Here is a 19,832-nt window from a genome sequence, read left to right on the forward strand (position 1 = left end):
CACTTGTTTTACCTAGTGGCGCTATCCTGATTCAATACGTGGACGATTTACTGATCGCCGCGGATACTGAGAAGATTTGTAAAGAAGCCACATTGTCATTGTTGCGCCATTTATCCGCTTTCCATCACAAAGTGTCTCTCTCTAAGCTGCAATATTGTCGACAAGAAGTGACCTACTTAGGTCATCTCTTATCGAAGGAGGGAAGGAAACTGACCCCAGAAAGAATTCAAGCCATTGCACAGTTAAGTGTGCCAAAGACACAGAGAGAAGTGCGTGCTTTCTTGGGCATCACTTCATACTGTAGGCATTGGATCCCTAGTTTTTCCTTATTGGCAAAACCTTTGTTAGCCTTAACATGCAAAGACACACCGAATCCTATCCCATGGTCTGAAGAGTGTCAGAAAAGTTTTGTGGAATTGCGTAATGCATTATGTTCAGCACCTGTGTTGGGTACTCCCGACTACAGTAAGCCTTTTACATTGTATGTTCACGAGAAAGACGGATGTGCGTTGTCAGTGTTAACACAGCCTTTTGGCGACAGACCGCGCCCATGCGCATATTTTTCATCTACCTTGGACCCTGTAGCAAGGGCATTGCCAAGCTGTCTGAGAGCGACAGCTGCTGCAGCGATGTCTATCCGACAATCGGCTGGTTTGGTAATGGACAACACATTGATTGTTATGGTTCCACACGCTGTAGACACATTATTAAATAGAACTAAGACACAACACTTGACTAGTGCACGATTATCGGGCTACGAACTTACACTGTTAGCTAATCACATACACATAAAGAGATGCAATACGCTGAATCCAGCTACATTGTTGCCAATTCCAGCAGACTCAGATGAGATTGAGCAACATGACTGTCTGTTCAGAACAGAAGAAGAGACGAAAGGGAGAGTAGATCTGAAAGATACTCCCCTGACTGAGTGTGATGGCACTTTATGGGTAGATGGGTCATGTTTCAAGCTCCCTAATGGTGACACGACTGCTGCATATGCTATCACGACTTTGCACACGGTCGTGGAAACTGCACGAGTGCCACATAATTCGGCCCAAGCAGCAGAATTAATCGCCCTCACGAGAGCATGTGTGTTGTCTGAAGGAATGAGAGTGAACATATACACAGATAGCCAGTACGCCTTTGGCTTGGCTCATAATTTTGGGCGTTTGTGGAAGGAGCGTGGGTTCCTGACGTCGCATGGAGCTAAAATTCAGAATGGCAAGTTGGTGAATGATCTCCTTGAATCACTGACCCTACCGTTGCAAGTTGCGATCATGAAATGTAGTGCGCACAGGAAAGTCACAGATGATGTTGGACGTGGGAATGCGTTTGCTGATGAGACTGCGAGAGAAACAGCACAGAATGTAAAGACTAGAATGTATGTTGCAGGTTCCGCAAGATGGGTTAATGATGTGGGAATGTGTGAGAACACAATAGAGAGTGTGAAGTCGCTTCAAGCTGAAGCCACAGAGGAAGAGTTAAGCAAGTGGAGAGAAAGTATGGGTAAGTTGGATGAGAATGGTTGTTGGATTGATCTGACAGAACATAGGCGATGGTTGTTGCCTGATGCATATGTGCTCCCAGTGGTTACTATGGCACATGGAATGGCACATATCAGTACGAAAGGTATATGCAAGTTGTTGGCTCCAGTATGGCAGAATGCTGGGATTCCCAAGTGTGCAGAGAATGTGGTCAAGAATTGCATAGTATGCTTGAAGTACAACCCTGGTAGGGGAACCCCAACTCCGGCTGGTCACTTTGCACCCCCATCATGTCCATTTGAAGTTTTGCAGCTGGACTTTATTCACATGGAAAGATGCAACAACCTGAAATATGTATTGGTGGTTGTTTGTGCTTTCTCAAAATGTATTGAGGCTTATCCTCTGAAAGATAACACTGCCCTATCCACAGCCAAAGCCCTTGTGAAGGAGTTTTTCCCTAGGTTTGGGATGCCAAGAATGGTGTGGTGTGATAACGGAAGTGAGTTTGTGGGTAAAGTGATGAAGAATGTATGTGAAGGGCTAGGGATAAAGCAGAAGTTCCACGCTGCAAATCACCCCCAATCAGCTGGACTAGTAGAACGCTACAATGGAGCCTTAAAGCTCAAGCTGGCTAAAATCCAGGCGAGCACCGGTCTTAAATGGCCTGACGCTCTGCCCCTAGCACTCCTGTCCACCAGAATGACCATACACTCACGAGTGGGACTTAGCCCTTATGAGGTCGTCTTTGGCCGCCCGGCTAATGTATGGGGCGTGCCAAGACCGGCGAAATTTAGCGAAATAGAACATCCAGTACTGCTCGATTACCTGTATGATTTGACTGTTAAACTGCGTGTTTTGCACCAACAGGTACATGATACCCTTCCCCAAGCCTCTGAACCTCCTGGACACCCTATCAACCCTGGTACGTGGGTCCTGGTCCGAAATTTCCAGCGCAAGAGCAACGACGAGCCTCGCTGGATCGGCCCTCATCTTGTTCTTCTTTCAACAAGATCAGCAGTGCGAGTGAAAGGGAAGAAGCACTGGATTCATGGTACTCACTGCAAGGTAGTCCCCTTGCCTCTGCCATATGACCAGTGGGTCAAGGAGGGTATCGCCGACTCAGAGACAGACATTGTACCTCGCTTTGTACCATTCAGTGATGCACGCTTAAGAGGCACAGTTTCAGACCAAGAGAGTGACAATATTCTGCAGGAAGCTGTGCCACCATCAAGTCGACTGGACACCACTGAGCCTGAACTTTTGTTTCAAGACCAAACAGCACCTGGCCGTCTCCGCTATAATTTGAGACCTAGGCCCATGGACAAATAAAGATTTCCTCATTATTTCCTTTTTGACATTTTTTGCTCTCCGATCTGAAGGACTTTCTTGATTTTTGTTTTTCGAACCACCATCCGGGTTCTGCCGCAGGGTCGCGGTGCCAAGACTTTGGGGTACAGGCCGAAGACGCTAGGTCGACGGTTCTGGTTGGTCTAGGGCGTTTCCCTGGACTGACAGGCGTACTCCTTAGCAGAAGAAACTCATCCACCGCGAGCGGCCCGAGTAGAGGATGGAGTTTTTTAAGATGGAGAGACCGATTGAGGAAATGAACTTTAACGCAAGGATGTGTAGAATTGTAAAAAGTAAATGTTTTGTCTTTTTGTGCCTTTTTACACTGTGTAGCACAATAATGTTTATTGTAAGATTTGTGTTTTTCTCCGCTCAAAAGCCCATTGAACCCACTCAACAGCCTATATCTCTTTCTACTGCCTCCTCTCACTCTTTTCACCCTTTGCCTGAGCACGAACAGACCAGACGATCAGAGTTCGTAAATAACTCGTTTATCCAGCTCTTGCACCAGCACCAACTAGTAATGAATACGACCAATTGCTGGGTGTGTGGGTTAATGCCACATACCATTAACAAAGGTATTCCCTACCTGGTGCTGCCGTACAGTTACAATGGATCGTCATGGGCATTCCAAACCATGTTTCTCTATGCTCTAGATACATACTCCCCTCGCCAACCGCGTTCCATCAGACCTATCACCAATAATAAGGCTTTGATGAAAGGAGTTGCCGATATGAGTAGGGATATCGATGCATACTCATCTATTCCCAAAGAAGAGTTGAGACCTTATGTAGGATGGAACGCGACGGGGTATAGTATTAGTCTGGGTGAAAGACAGCGAAAAATCTCATCTCCAATCTGGGTCGTACCCCACATGGGTCGGTTCTGCTTATAGGGTAATGGTCAGAATCCTAGAGCTCAACTGGGAAGGAGTGACTGTACTGAAACGTACACCTTCCCGTCGCAGTTTTCCCCTGCGTTTTTGGCTGCTAAGGGCACATATTTCATCTGTCATGACCGAGCATATACATGGCTGCCCCCTGATTTCTCGGGCACATGTTATATTGCGAACTTGCTACCGCCGACATTTACTGCTGCCTCTGACTATCACAAGACCAGAGTTGTGAGAGGTGTGATTAGTAAGGAGGACACTGCCGGTCAGGAAGCAGGAGACTTCTTCTTGGGTTTCCTGCCGTTTTGGGGACCTATGGTCAATAGTAGGAACCTGAGACAGCTGACTCGTGTGGTTGAATCCACTGTCAATGTAACGGCTGGTGCCCTTAGTAATCTGACAGCTGAGCTCCAAGCGGATCGCCTTATGACTCTGCAGAACCGCATGGTTCTAGACGTTATTCTTGCAGACCGCGGTGGGGTATGCAAGGTCATCCAGTCCAGTTGCTGCATTTTCATACCAGATAATGCTCCAACAGTGTATCAAGCCATCTCCAAGCTCCATAAAATATCTGAAGCCATACACGTGGATAAGGGAGATTGGTCACTGGTGGGATGGTTCTGGGAATTGATATCTGCCTGGGGTTGGAAAGTTCTGATGGTCATTGGAATGATCTTAGCCATTCTTTTCCTGTTCTGTCTGTGTATACAGTGTGCTCCCGCGATATGTGGTCTCTGTACTACCTTATGTGTAAGGAAACCTGTATCGAGGGACGAGCTAAGTAATAGGATGATGCTACAGCAACATCTCCATGACTTCGTGAACATTGACCTAGACTCGGATTAAGATGAGTATAGTGATTGCCTATGTAAGGGCAAAAGGAGGGTCTGTCGTACTTTAATATTCGGGACCGCGTAGGGGACAGGGCCCTACCCCTGTCTATCTTGGTATTAGCGAACCGCAAATGGTAAATGCGGCATGTACGAGTGCTTTATATATCGTTCTAGCTATAAACGCACTGTTTACACGTTATTCAGCTTCACTACGCGGGTTCCATTTTGGAAGCAGTGGCCATCTTGTCATTGCCCTCACATAGGCTATGATGGAGTTAATACGGGCCTCACAGTACATGGGCTTTCCCTCTGACTTCTCTGTGACCTGGGCAGCTGGCTCTGCTGCCCCAGGTCAAACCGGTCTCACGAGCTCCCCTTCCTCCGTCCACCTGTGATTAGCATCAGGGTTTGACCCGTCATAAAGCCCTTTCATTCTATACAATCCCCCGGCTAATCTCTTCTACACCTGCTTGTTCCTGCTTTATGACTTGTTTCCCAAAACAGGAGATGCTCATGTTTATTGGGGGGTCTATTTACATCAAAACGTGGGATCTGAACCTTACTGTGTAAATCATTGTGGGCTGGCCGAACTGGAATGTGGAATGGTCATCATGACTCTGCCTTTTCTTTGTAATGTACACTTGCATATTGCCGTATCATAAAACCTAGGAATGTATGCTTGAGGCAGGGAAAAGCGTATTTAAGATGAAGTCCGTTCCTATGATTTTCAGCAGTCTCCTGAGAACATACACGCTGTTGTACTTCTAGGATACCTGTCATTGGTCTGCAGCCAATAAACGAATCTTTGACTTCACCCAGAAGACTCTGTGTTTCTGTAGGTCCGGAACAGGGTGAACCCAGAAGTCATAGGGTGTGTGCCCCTGCACCGCTGGGTCTAAAATACCCAGTACTTCAATGTACTCTTGGTATGCATATGTATGTTGGGAATGCTACCGAAGTAAGTCACAGCACTATCTTTGTGCAACAGATCCCAATGCTTAATAATAGCCATCAGCAGTGGTAATCCACACACTGTGAGATGTGGAAGGAAAATGAAGTTGAACTGGTAAAGATGAAAGGGGCCTGTTCAATGATACATATTTGCAGCAGCTAACCCAAAGGTCAGCAGACTGAACAGCAGTCAATCACACCAAAGTCTGTGCTGAACATGTAACAAAATACAAGCAATAAACCTAATGAAAGCCCTGCATTGGGCAGGACATTTTTCTGATGAACATAGTAGAGATTAAAGTCATTTAAATTAGTTTGGAGTAGATATTGTTGGACTTAGCCCTTTCTGCAGGATCTACCCCAAACATTTTGCCTTCACCTTCCTGTTTCCTGAACCCGTTTATGATGGCTTATAATCAGTGCTAAATTGCTTCTGCTCTCTCCTTTAAATGTGATAAAATTAGCTTACACCCAATTGGCACGTTAAATTGACTTGTAGGTCACTAGTAAAGTGGAACTGCATGTACCAAGGGCCTGTAAAGTAAATGCTACTAGTGGTCCTGCAACACTAATTGTGCCTTCCACTTAAGTAGCCCTTTAAACATGTCTCAGGCCTGCCTTTTCGATCTGCCAAAATAGTCCTTTTCCAGGCCTCAACCTTTCTTTTTAATACATATAATCACCCCAAGGTAGGCCCTAATCAGCTTAAAGGGTAGGGAGCAGTGTGTTTGAAAAGTTGGACATGTACTTTTAACTTTTAAATGTCTTGGTAGTAAAAAACATTTACATTTGTTTTTTCACTACTGCAACACCTGCCCCTCCCATAGGATAATGTTGGCTTAACTTATTACATTTAATACGTTATAGGTTTCGATTGGGAGCAAGTAGGAATCTTGAGTTTGGTGTCTAAAGAATTTTAATATAAAAAACTCTTTAAGGATAAAGTTGGATTTTAAGTCACAATTCTGAAAATGCCACTTTCAGAGTAGCAGGCAGTTGGTCTTTGTGTATTACTCCCAGACAGTGAGACAAAGGGGAGCTAGTTGTTGGCAGGATGGGCCATCTCCAACTTGAGGAGGGGACAGAGCTGTCCCCTACCACACTTGCACATTACAAAGCTTCTGCCTTAGCACACTCAGAAAGGGGTTGACAGTAGTCTATTGTGTCCCCAGGCATGCTGGGGTCAGTGCAGGTAGATAGGAAATTCCAAACACCTCTGGGGGTGGAAGCCTCTAGACCATTCTCCTACTTGAAAGCTGGCACCATGTACAAATATTGAACCCGGGAACCCAACTCTTCAGCACAGCTCTGGACGTTTGGATACTTCGGATGAAGGACTGCTGTATTTTTGGGCATTGTTCACCGGCTGTATTCAGAGCTTATTGACTGGGTTTAAACCTCGGTTTTCTACATTTGTATATCAACACACACTTGACCTGGATACTAGGTACTCATTACATAAACTGACTGAACCTAATTACATTAAGAGGGTCAGATTTGAGGTAATCAGAGATGTAGTACAGATTTTGGCAGGAACTTTGAACTAAATATTCTCTACCTGCACTTCACATTTATACTCCACTATAGAGCAACCCTATACTCCCGTATATATTTCAGGATAATGTCGGGAAAGCTTGGGGACAAATGGGAATAGGTAACTTGAGGCATATGTATGACTTACAGGGGTTTCGGAATTTTGCCTCACTTCAGGAAGCATACGTGCTCCGGTAGCGTAACTTTTTCAAGTATTTACAGGTGGGAGATTATTTTCTAAACAGTCGTAAATTTATTATTGATGAAGAAACATCTGAAATCCTCATCAGACCTCACGGCAAACAATTTCATAAAGTATAATTTCTCAGAAGTTTATTTCATATGTCAAGGATGCTAGCACGCAATTAGCTTCAAGATGGAGCTGGCTTTTTTCATCAAAAACCACGGCTACAGAAATACAGGCAGCTCTCATAGTACTAGATCAGTCATTGATCTCTGTTAGCCTCAAGTTACAGCACTTCAGAACAATTTGGATGCTTTATCCACCTGACCGTATCTTAAAATGGGTATCATCCCGAAACCCTTAGAAGTCATACTACCTGAAGTGCCGCTGTTATGCTGCCAAAATAGTTCATATGTTTGCTGAATATCCCATGCTTAAAGACTTTTGGTTAGTTTATTTCCACTAACATCAGCACATTTGGGGATCAAATTTCATCTCAGTAGTAAGGACATTTTATTGGGTCATAAGTCGGATTTGGACGTCAGCTTAGGTTCACAAATCTCGATTATAATTGTTAATGCTCTTTTATGCATTGCTAGGGGTATGAATTTACTCCCTACCACAATATGGTGGGCGATGCTACGGCAAACCTATGAATACGGAAATAACTAATGTCTCTGAGTTGTAAACTTACTACTTGGAGGGGCATCCCATAGACCAGAGTGTGGCTAGTTTCTGTAGTTAATTAGTAATGAAACATTACAGCAAACCCAATACGGAAGAAGCATTTTAAGAGAGACATAGGCCTGTTCCAGAAGGCCTTCATTGTACCATGTTTACAAAGAGAAGGCATTGTAGAAGATTATACATAAAGTCCATGGTGGAGAGAAAAGCAGCAGAAAGCTACTACACTGAAAGGGACTGATTCCCAGCGCGCTTGCAGCAAGCCACCCAAGGGTCAATATTTCACCAATTATAGATATGATTGCTCTACCCTACAGTGACAGCCAAACTCTAAATCAGGCCCTATAAAAGGAACAAAAATGTCTACATGTGTGCTTTAGGCTGCCAATAATTACTATTCATAACTTGTATATGGTTAGAATAACAAGAGCGTGATCTACCTAAAAATAGGATCCTGAATCAATAAATAAATCATTCGGTGAACCCCGATCTATAAGGATTACAATAGAAAGATGTTTGGAGGTCTGAGATGCTTTTTATTCAGTAAATCAAACAGGGTTTTGCTCAAAAATCCTTACGGCAATTGTGTACTGGTGGTGTCTTGATTTCTTTGACCGGAACTCCCCTAAGTCTTGTATAGTGTGCCTCATTTGACAGTTGTCTTAAAACTTCAGTGCAATAAGTCTAAGTTTATAATCCCCTTCCCTTGTCTCTGGTTTTATTAGAATGGCAGGGTTTGTGCGTAAGGTTTGTAAAGCCTGGTTTTCATCCTTGGTAATATTGTACCATATGTATTTATGTTGTGAAACTCATCGATCAAGGTCCTTGATGACCAATTTTTCTAAAGTAAGGATTTCTGGTGTAACCTTTTGCACTGGCAGACTGAACACAGATGGTGGGTATAATCCAGTTGCATGACTGGACCTAGAGTATGGGTTTTGGTACTTGTGAAAATTATTTGGCATTTCCATCTTTATTTAAAAAGTCTGGCCTGGTGATGGGTGCAAAATTAAGCCCATAACTAATTACAGACAGTTCGGAGCTGGAAAGGGTATGTTTTGATAGATTGGAAATGGGAGCCATTAAAGGGCTAGGTGTTTTATGACAGAACCCCATTACCATTCGTACGTCTGTCTGCAGGTCTGTCACTCCCCATGTGTGCCCTGTTGGTAATGTCCTTGACTTCAGCATTGTCATCTGCCTCTGCCCCTGTTTCCCCTGCATTTCAGTCAATCATTTGTATAGCGCATGTTAGACCTGGCGCTTCTTGGCATGATTACCCCTGACTTTTTTACTCTACCTCCGCAATTTTTTTGACTGACTTAGATGCTTTGAACACTTTGCCACTGCTGATCAGTGTCAAAGTGTAAGTGTTCCCTGTATAAAGTAATGGTAATTGGTTGTCCATGATTGGTATGTTTACCTTACTAGTAAAGTCCCTAGTAAAGTGTACTATGTGTGCCAGGGCTGGTAATGCAAATGCTACTAGTGGGCCTGCAGCACTATTTGTGCCACTCACACAAGTAGCCTTAAAAAGGGAACTCAGCACTGACTCGCCAGACCTTACCCTTCCCTTTCTATGCACATCAGACACCCCTATGGTAGGTCTAGGGTATGTCCTGGACAGGGTGCAGTGCATGTGAATGGTAGGACATGTACTAAGGTATGTGTCATGTCCTGACAGTGAAATAATCTCCATTTCGTTTTTCACTGTTGAAAGGCCATCTTGCCCACAGGACAGAATGGGAAGGCTGTGTAATATGTTTTCCAGCCTATCATCCCAAAGGCTCAGGATGGAAAGGTGAAGTTTAGTATGCCTGAACTCAGAATGTAATAACACATCTTTTTATGTAGATGGTTTTTGCATTGTGTGTTCAGAAGCCCCTATTTTAGAAGTGGCTGTGTTTTTGTGCTCTAACATTTCTGTCTGTATCTGCCTGGCTGTGGATTGACTGTCTGGATTTGAAAGCGATAGGATCCGGGGAATGTCTTGACCCAGGGGAGGAGGTGAGACAGCAACAGGCTGACCTGCATCTGGAGTGTAGGGGGAGGAGAAGCCCCTAGAGGTGAAGAGGCCTGGGTTGCTGCTATAAAACAATTGGCTCATCTCCTGCTGAGTGATTGAGAATCCAGACCCCCACTAATCAAAGGAAGAAATGTGTCACTGGCAGGGAGGCACCCAGAACTGCTTTGAACAGGTGTCAGTGCCCCCTGAAGCACAAAAACTTCAAAGCCATTGAGGGGTATAACTATGAGAGCTGAAGCCCCTGAACTTTGGAGAATGGCTTGATCAAGTGTGAAGAAGACTGGAGCTACTTCATGGTCAAGAGGACCTTTGCCAAGGAAGAAACAACTGAAGAGACTGAAGGATAGGACTGACCCTTGCTGTGTGATCTGGGGCTGGCCTGCAGTTTGCTGTTTCAACCAAGGAAATACCAAATGGGCTTTGCTGTGTGCTGTGTCCCCCTGCTTGAAGGACTTTGCTGTGTGCTGTGTCCTGAAGTAACTTATCCCCAAGGGCCTGAGGTGAGCTGGCTCCCTGTTCGGAAACACAGGAACACAAAAGTTTCCAGAAGAGTTTCAGCAGCGCTGTGTGAACGTGCCTGTTGCAGTCTGAGACCCTCATAAGAACTGCCCTGTGATCGTGGGCGCCTGGAGTCCAAGCAGGGATCAGTGACACGGTGTGTGTGTGCTTTGTGCAGCATGAACCCCTTTGTGAGGATTGTCCAGTGATTGTGTGTGTGTTTTGAAGAACAAGGGTACCCCGATATGCGAACCTGGGGTGATACAATGTAGAAGGAAACAATGGTTCTGGATGGCCTATGAAGGTCCAGGACAGAGAGGAGCCCTTAAGAGGGCAGGTGATTTAGTATAGGTACAAAGACTCATATGGGAGAGTGATACTTAATATAGAGAAAGGGGACAAGAGAAGTCAATATATGACACTTATTTATTATACATAAGATGAATTCAAGTGCTCACATATTTAGTGACAACAAGCGTGACGTGCAGGTGAGGGTGAACTTTAAAAGAGAACATCGCATTGGCAACAGTAGTGAACCATTTTTTAGATCAGTATAAAAGGTTCAAGTTGCGTAAGGTCGACGACGTTTCGAACTCAATTATTCGAGTTCATCTTCAGGACAAATGTGAGCATATGAACTCTAAATATAAGAAATGCAAAGAAATAAGTATAAGTAACTCATAATGTAGTCCCTGAACTGTATATAGCATCACAATCAATTACATGTGTGGTACATAGTGCTCTCCAAAAAGTGATGCAAAGAGGAATATCCATTTATAATACTTAATTGTAAAAAAGAGCAACTGCAGAAAGAATCAAAAAGTTGAAAAAGTAAACTGTGTACTAACAAACTAATGGACACATTGATCATTTTCTGAAGGTATTCGCATTAAAACCTTTTTTGTCGCAAGGGAGGAGGATTAATTAACCATTGGAAAACAAGGTGCTAGCAGAGTGAATAACTCTGATAGTCATATAGGAAGCGGGGACATGAGGCAGCGCGAGAGAAATTGAAACACTTACTTAGCATATGGGAAGGTTAATCATTGAAGGTATCGACAATTGAGAGTGTTACACCGGTGGTGTCACCACATCGGTGAGTGCCTCGAGGAAGAACGATGGCGTGGGGAAAGGGGGTGATTTGTGTAAACGAGACGTACAGCAATGTGGCGTACAAGGATACGGGGTTGGGCCGGACTAAGAAAAGGACTTACTTAAAATCAAAGCTGTATCCAACCACATCAAGTTAGGATGGAGGGGTTCCGGTGCCGGGAATTTAATCTGCAAGGGAGGGGGAGTGATTACAATCAAGCGGAAATTGCGGCCGCGAGGGAAAAGGAGGGCAAAATAAGGTTACTTACTCATTTCAGGCGGCACACAGTCCAATCAATGGGGGTCTCAAGGAGGGGTGGAGCGGGTCCTGTGCGCGTGCAAGTACGCGCAGTGACTGGGAGTGCAGCCAGAAGCGATTGGTATTTAATACAGCGGGTTGCTATTGGTTACGTTAAGAGGAAACAGCTGTGTGCGTTGAGACGCGTGTGGACCCAACGACGGTAGTTGGCTCGGGACATGCCTGTTTACAATAGGCAACGAGTGAGAAAGGGAGCATGCGTATGGGCGCAGGGTAATTGATTGGTAAGAGAAACGTGTGTATTCAATACACGTGAGTGCAAAGGGGCTAACCTCGGGGACAGTGCATGCTTACAAGATGCAAGGCAAATCAGTGTGAAAGCTTGAATCCAAGTGAGTCTCATTGTCGCTGTGTGCGGGTACGTTGTGCACCGTGAGACCTTCGTGAGGATTTGCCTTGTTATCGTGTGCACCGGAATCCAAGTGAGTCTCATCGACGCTGTGTGCGTAGTGCACTGTGAGACCTTCGTGAGGATTTGTCTTGTTATCGTGTGCACCGGAATCCAAGTGAGTCTTATCACCGCTGTGTGTGGGTGCGTTGTACACCGGGAGACCTTCCTGAGGATTTGCCTTGTTATCGTGTGCACCGGAGTAAAGTGAGTCTCAGCGATGCTGTGAGCGTGATCTTCGTGCAGCCTGAGACCCGTGTGTGGAATGCCCAGTAATCGTGCACCAGGAGTGAAGGAAGACTCAGCAACGCTGTGTGCATGTGCTTTGTGGCAGCCTGAGATCTTCTCAACTGAAGCGGCCCGGACCAGCAGCCCCAGAGGAGCTGAGTTGCCGGCCCGAGCAGCCGTAGCCATTTCACAAAGCTGCATTGGAGGCCCAGCCGCTGGACGAAGAGAGGAGAGTGAGTTTGTGCCCCCAGGTATAGTGTGTCGACTCCTGGGGCGGGGCGCGGGCTCGGAGGGAGACACTCTCGGCCTCTCTCTCGTGTGATCAGCACAAGCCTCTGCTTCGGCTCGTATCATGGCACATATTGCCAAGGGATTGGCGGTACAGGGGCCGGAGTGCGAAGCTGCACTTTGGGATTACATTGTACTGTGTTGGGGGCAACTGTGAGTGGGTGACTGAAAGTCAGAAGGAGAGGCGGAGAGGCCGCCTAAGGCCCAGAGATCAGGGCCTGAGTATACTACATAGTATTCCATTTCTGCAGGACGAAGTACCTGACTGTCGTATTACACATTGCATCATTTCTGCATAGCGGAGTACCTGATTAGAGTATTACGCATTGCATTATTCCTGCTTAACAAACGACCTAATTAGTGTATGACGCATGGCATTTTTATCTGCACAACAAACTACCTAATTGTTGTATGACGCATTGCCTTGTTTCTGCATAACGAACTACCTGATTAGCGTATTGCACATTGCATTATTCCTGCATAACGAATTACCTGATTAGTGTATACGCATTGCCTTATTTTTACAGAATGACATATCTGGTGGTTGTATTATGCATTGCATTATTTTAGCTTGCAAAGGGCCTGATTGTGGCATTACACATTGCATTCTTTTCATTGCAGAGTGTCTGATTGCTACGTTATGCATTACAGTATTTTTTACATTGCAAAAGTGCCTGATTCTAGCATTATGAGTGATATGACATGATATTAGGAGTACAAGAGATTGTTTAGAAGTGCTCATTAACATGGCCAGAACTTACAAGGGCTGGCTGGTATAACAACCGGCCAGGAGAAATATTACACAACCTCATATGTTGGTTTTTATACCGTGTGGTCTTATCGTATATCTTTTTACATAAAGTTTATACTCGTTTTATAAAACTCGTGTGGAGTTTATTTGTGGTGTCATCATTGGATTATTGTGTGCGTGGTTGCGAATACTTTACAAATTTGCCTTGAAGATAAGCCTGGCTGCTCGTGTCATGCTATCGAGGGGGTGAGCGGGGCTATCTAAGAGAGTGACCTTCCTTTCCCTGACGTTGGAACGCGGGTCCCTACTTGGCATAAGGTACCTACCTCAGCCAACCAGGGATCCCGGGTCTAACAGCGCAGCACTGTCACCCCTAGGGGTATCAGGGTGCAGAATTTGCTATGTTTCCATAAAAGAGCCAGGTCTTGAGTTTATTTTTAAAGTCCACTAGGAAGGGTGCTGTTTGGAGGTGGACGGACAAGTTGTTCCAAGTCTTGGCGGTGATGTAGGAGAAGGAGCTGTCCCTGCTGCAGCTGTGTGCAAGGGTGAGTGAGGAGGAGACCAGGTATCTTGCGGGCAGATGGAAGTTCAGTTGATGGCTGATGTAGGATGGTCCTTGATCATGTACAACTTCGTATGCATGCGTGAGGATCTTGAACTGGCATCTTTTTTGGATGGGGAGCTAGTATAGGTTTCTGAGGTGTGGGGTGATGTGGGCCGTTTGGAAGGTCCAGGATGAGTCTGGCTGCGGTGTCAAGTATGGTCTGGAGTCTTCTGCAGAGCTGAGTGGAAATTCCGGCTTAGAGAGTGTTGCCGTAGTCAAGGCAGCTGGTGATGAGGGTCGTTCTGGTGTTGAGTGGGATCCATCTGAAGATTCTGAGGAGCATGCAGAGGGTATGGAAGCAGAAGGAGGTGACTGCATTGACCTGTCTTTTCATAGTCAGTTGGCTGTCGAAGATAATGCCAAGGTTGCATGCATGGTCTGCCGGTGTGGTTATTGGTTCGCTTTCTACTGGCCACCAGCTGTGGTCCCATTCAGAGATGTTCTTACTGAAGATCAGCATTTCAGCTTTGTTGGAGTTGAGTTTGAGGCAGTTGTCTCTCATCAATTTGGCTATATTGGTCATGGCGTTGCAGAAGTTGGTTTTGGCGTTGGAGGAGTCCTCGGTGAATGAGAGGATTAGTTGAGTGTCATCTGCGTAGAAGATTATTTTGGGTCCATGGGATCTGACGTCTGTGAGGGTGGTCATGTAGATGTTGAACAGGGTGGGGCTGAGGGATGATCCTTGGGGCATGCCGCATATGATTTCCTTGGGTGCAGAGGTGAAGGGAGGCAGTCAGATGCTCTGTGTGCATCCTGTAAGGTGTTGAGGGTGTCTTGCTGTGTGCCGATGTCATAGAGCCTTTCGAAGAGGGTGTGCTGGGAGAAGTGTCAAACACAGCAGAGAGGTCAAGGAGGATTAGGGCCAAAGTTTATCCATGGTCGAGGAGGGTTCTTATGTCATCTGTGGCAGCAATCAATGTGGTCTCGGTGATGTGGTTGGCATGGAATCCTGATTGTGAGGCGTCTAGTAGGTGGTTTTGTTCCTGGTATTCAGTGAGCTGTTGGTTGATAACTTTCTCGAATACTTTGGCTGGACAGGGAAGCAGGGAGATCGGTCGGTAATTTTTAAGATTGCTAGGGTCGGCGAAGGGTTTCTTGAGGAGGAGGCTCACCTCTGCATGTTTCTATCTGTCTGGGAAGTTGCTGATTGTGTTGGTTAAGAGGTTGAAGAGACGGTGGGGGGCAGGGGTCGTGTGCGCTCCGGAGTGGATGAATGACATGACAGCTGTGGTGGTCTAGGTGTTGAGCAGGGACCAGGTGGTGATCTTTTGGCTGGTGCTCACTGGTTGGTTGAGGTTGTCGTGGCTGAGAGTGGTGAGTCGGGGTCGAAGTTGTTGTAGATGGTGGCAGTATTGCTGTGGAAGTAGTCTGCAAGGATGTAGCGGAGTTCTTGGGAGGGGTGGATGGTGTTCTCTGTGGCTGTCGGTTTTCAGAATTCCTTGACTATTTAGAAGAGTTCCTTTGTAGTTGGCCGTGGTGTCGATGCGATCAGTGATGGCTGCTGTCTTGGCCACCTCTGTTGGGCCCATTCCTGTATATATCCTTATGTGTGAATGTGTCCTTTGTTTCAGTCTGAAGACAATGTTAAATGTCCTACTTGGCTTAAAACAATATTAAGAAAATGCCTATGAATTTTAAAAAAATGTCGTAGGTCAAGATAAAGTGCTAGGTAAATCAAGCCCATTCTTCTTGGGTTAGGATAGTCTTACAAATGTCTTACATTGACAAAAAAAACCTTAGTAAATTTGTTTCTTCCATTATTTATAAAAATTAACCTAACTCCACGCCGATATCTTCATCCTTGTGATGGAAATTTCCACCAACAGGTAAAAAGTTACTAGCAGTAACTTTACACTTGCTAAGTCTGTTGTCAGAGGCTCCACCTCTTTCTTGAGGGGGGAAGAGACGAGTAATGCGCCACCTATGTATAAATCTCCGGTGGGAAATGGTGATTACCAAAAACAGTGCAGAGATACTCATATGAGTAAGAGTCAACATAAATGTGTACATTTCCTTTGTGAATATCTGGAAATGGCTTGTGCAGTTGTATGAAAGGTAATGCCATTAACTATTGTGCTTGTTAGGCTTGGTCCCTTTTACAGGGTCATCCTCAAACTTTTCACCTTCACCTGCCTTTTTACTGAACCCGTTTGTATTACCCTTTAGGATTCTGTCCAATACTAACCAGTGTTAAAGTGCTTGTGCTCTTTCCTTAAAACTTGTAAGTCCCTTGTAAAGTGGCACTACCTGTGCCCAGGGCCTGTAATTAAATGCTACTAGTGGGTTTGCAGCACTGGTTGTGCAACCAACTTAAGTAGCCCTGTAAAACATGTCTGAGGTCTGCCATTGCAGCCTGTTTGTACAGTTTTAAACTGCCATATCAACATGGTAAAATAAACCTTTCGCCAGGCCCCAAACCTATACTATTACATTTAATAAGTGATTATTTGCAAATGGGAGCAGGCAACCAGATCATGTTTGGTTTCTTTGGGATTGTAATGAAAAAATCCTCATTCATAGTAAAGTCAGATTTTAAATACAATTTTGAAAATGTTACTTTTAGAAAGTTGGCATTTTCCTTCCTTAGCCATTTATTGCCTGAAGCATTTCTCTGGGTCATATGAATGGGTGTAGCTGACAGCTGGGCTTTGTGCATTCCTCCTAGACAGCCACACACAATAGAGAGCTTAGGTGTGCCTGGACGAGCCATCATTGGCAGAATCAATCAGTCAATCAGTATTTATAAAGCACGTCTAATCACCCAATAGGGTATCCAGACGCTTGCAGGCCCCGGAGGTTTATTCGAACAGCCAGGTCTTGAGGGCCATTTAGAATTACAGAAGTGAGGTGATGGTTCGGAGGTGAGTGCGGAGGCTGTTCCAGGTCTTTGCTGTGATGTAGAGAGAAGGAGCGTCCACCACTTCTGCTTTGATAGATGCGGGGAGCATGGGCAAGTGAAAGAGAGGCAGAGAGTAGTATCCTCGAAGCTTGGTGAAAGTGCAGGCAGTGGTTAATGTAGACGGGTCCTTGGTTGCGTAGAGCCTTGTGTGCATGTGTTTGGGAGCTTGATTTGGCATCTCTTCTGTACGGGGAGCCAGTGGAGTTTCTTGAGGTGGGGTGTGATGTGGGTTCGTTGGGGAAGGCCGAGATATTTTGCCAGGAAGAAGGACTGCTGGACCCCACAGTGACTCCAAGGACTAGTTGGCTGGCCTCATGGCTCGACCCTCAGGGACAGATGGCTTTAACCACCTTGAACCCAGCACTTGGACTCTGCCATCTGTGAGTCCTACCCTGCCAATTGATGCCACCATAGTCCTGGACCCTTGGAAGGGGGCCTGGATGTGCTCTGCCAGCCCATCTGTGGACTCAGCAGAGCCAACACATTACCTCTGCTGTGCAGCACAATCCTGAGCACACGCGATGCATTGCCTCTGCTGCAAGTGTTCTCCTAGCGCAAGGACTCAGCATAAATTTTGCAGCCCATATTAGAACTGCTGCTGTGCCAAGCTTCACCAACTCAGGCCCTCGCACAGTGGCGGTTCCTCTGCATGAGCGTTGGGACGCCGCCCCCCTGATTATTTTGCCCCCGGGGTCCACGGTCCAGCAGCATCAGCACATAAGAAAAAATAAATTTCAGCCCGCGGCACGGCAGCAGTCAGCTGTCTCTGACTCAGCCGCAGGCTTGCCACGTAACGTCACGGGGGGAGGTGCTAGGAGCAACTGAGTAGTTGCGTTGCGGCATTCCCCTGGGGCCAGTGCAGCAAAATGCGCATGTCAGCTTGGCCGGGTGCCTTTCCCTGGCCAGCCCGACGTGCGCAGTATTGAGGGTCTTGCCACTGTTGCCTGTGCAAATTGAGGAGGGGGGCGTGGGCAGAAGCCGCAGCGCCACGGCCTCCTAAGAAGCAGTGAGGTCTCCTGCCCCAGGTCAATCCAAGTGCTGCTTTAGCATAGCAGCGCCTGGATTGGCTGCTTTAGTCTCTCGGCAATCAGAGGGGGCATGTCCAGGAGCATGGGGCATTGTGACCATCACTGCATGGCTTTATTGTAAAGCTGTGCAGTGATTGGCCATGCTCATCCTTTGCTCAAGCTCAGCCCCGCTCTCTCTGCTCCGGGATGCTCCCCCTCCCCTCTGTGCATGCGTGCTGCCTGCCACAGAAGAAGGGAGTGGCCAGTCAGGTACTAGCACTCGTACCCCGACTGACCTCATTGCCCTGGGAGTCGGAGACCTCTGTCCTAGTACTTTCAGCAGAGCACCCCAGGCCAGTGCAAACCCCCTGCTGCATCTGCATGTGAGCTGAGCGGAGCTGCCAGTCCAATCGAATGAGCTCAGTGTCACTGTGTGTAACTCCGTAAGGATCGCCATCGACACGCAGTGAGTACCAGGCGCGCAACACCCATTGGACTCAAAGGGCATCACGCCCCCCCCACCCCCCGTCGTGTGTGGCAGCCCGGGATGAGACCGCTTCCTGGGCACACACACAGCCGCACCGAGCACTTCACAGGTCTTTAAAAGACCATTTGCATGTTAATGAGGCCTCGCTGTTGTTTCACCCCTTCTAAGTGCCCCTGCAGCTCCACTCTGCCTATTGCTCAAAGATTCAGCCCCCCCCCCCCGAAATTTGGCTCTAGTTGCGCCTCTGGTGAGTACTAAGTTTAGTTTAGTGCTTTGACAATAACAACAACATTCACTAGTACTAGTATATTATTTTGCAGTGGCTGGCCTGGCTGCTGACTTTAGTTTAGTTGGGACTGGGGAGACGCGACGTGAGACTGACTGCCGCTGACCGCGGCCCCCGCAGGGGGCCATTCGGCGGTCGGCGCCTTAGTGCCCTGGGGCACCGGTCACCCCTCCCCACCCCCTCCCACTGGGGGGGGGGCGGGGACGCAGACCGGAGCCCCCCTCCTCGGGCTGGCCGGAAGTGACGCGCAATGCGTGTCACTTCCTGGCCCTGGTGTGAGGGGGAGGCTATTTAGCCTTCCCCCACCCTCCTGGCGACCTCTTTGTCGCCCACCTCACCTTTTGATCGGTCGCAGTCTCCTTCGGTCGTCGTCCTCGTCGCTGCGATCTCGGCCCTACCACCATCATTCGGCTTCACGAACAACGGTGAGTCTTGCTCTACCCTTCCTCGCCCGGACCCGTCCCTGGGCAGTACCAGGTCGATGGGGTCCTGTGGCTCGGATGGCCACGGGTGGGGGGGCGCAAGTGCGGCCATGGTGGCTCGATGGACGCTTCGTCAGGGACGAGGCGTGATTGGGGAGGCCCTGGCGGTGCGCGGGAAAGGGCTCGAAATTTATGGCGTGGTTCGAGGGTGGGAGCGGCAAGGTCGAGGTGGCGGTTCGAGGCTCGGCAATCACGCTGGGCGTTCTGTGATGCTGGGCAAATCCATTCCACAGCCACGGTGGCTTGCTGTCTCAGTAGAGAGGCCAGCAAGCAAATGGGCACGGTGGTCGAGTCTCGCTCTCATGGGACGATATGGGGCGTACTGGTTGCAACACAATGAGAGCCAGCACAGCAGGGAATGCCGTCGACATATCTCCCCGTGCCTAACAAAGGTGAATGTGCCCGGCTGTAAGGCAGCTGGTCCTACATAAAACGCCGACATGCTTCCCTTGCGTTTCACTAAGGTCCGGTAAGGGACACACTAATTGAATCGTGTAACCGTGTGTCTGCCGGCCTTTCGTCCCCTGGGGGCGTGTTTGCCAATAATGGCGGACCTTGCGCAAGTG

The sequence above is a fragment of the Triturus cristatus genome, chromosome 6, assembly GCF_964204655.1.
Source record: "Triturus cristatus chromosome 6, aTriCri1.1, whole genome shotgun sequence".
NCBI lineage: Eukaryota > Metazoa > Chordata > Amphibia > Caudata > Salamandridae > Triturus > Triturus cristatus.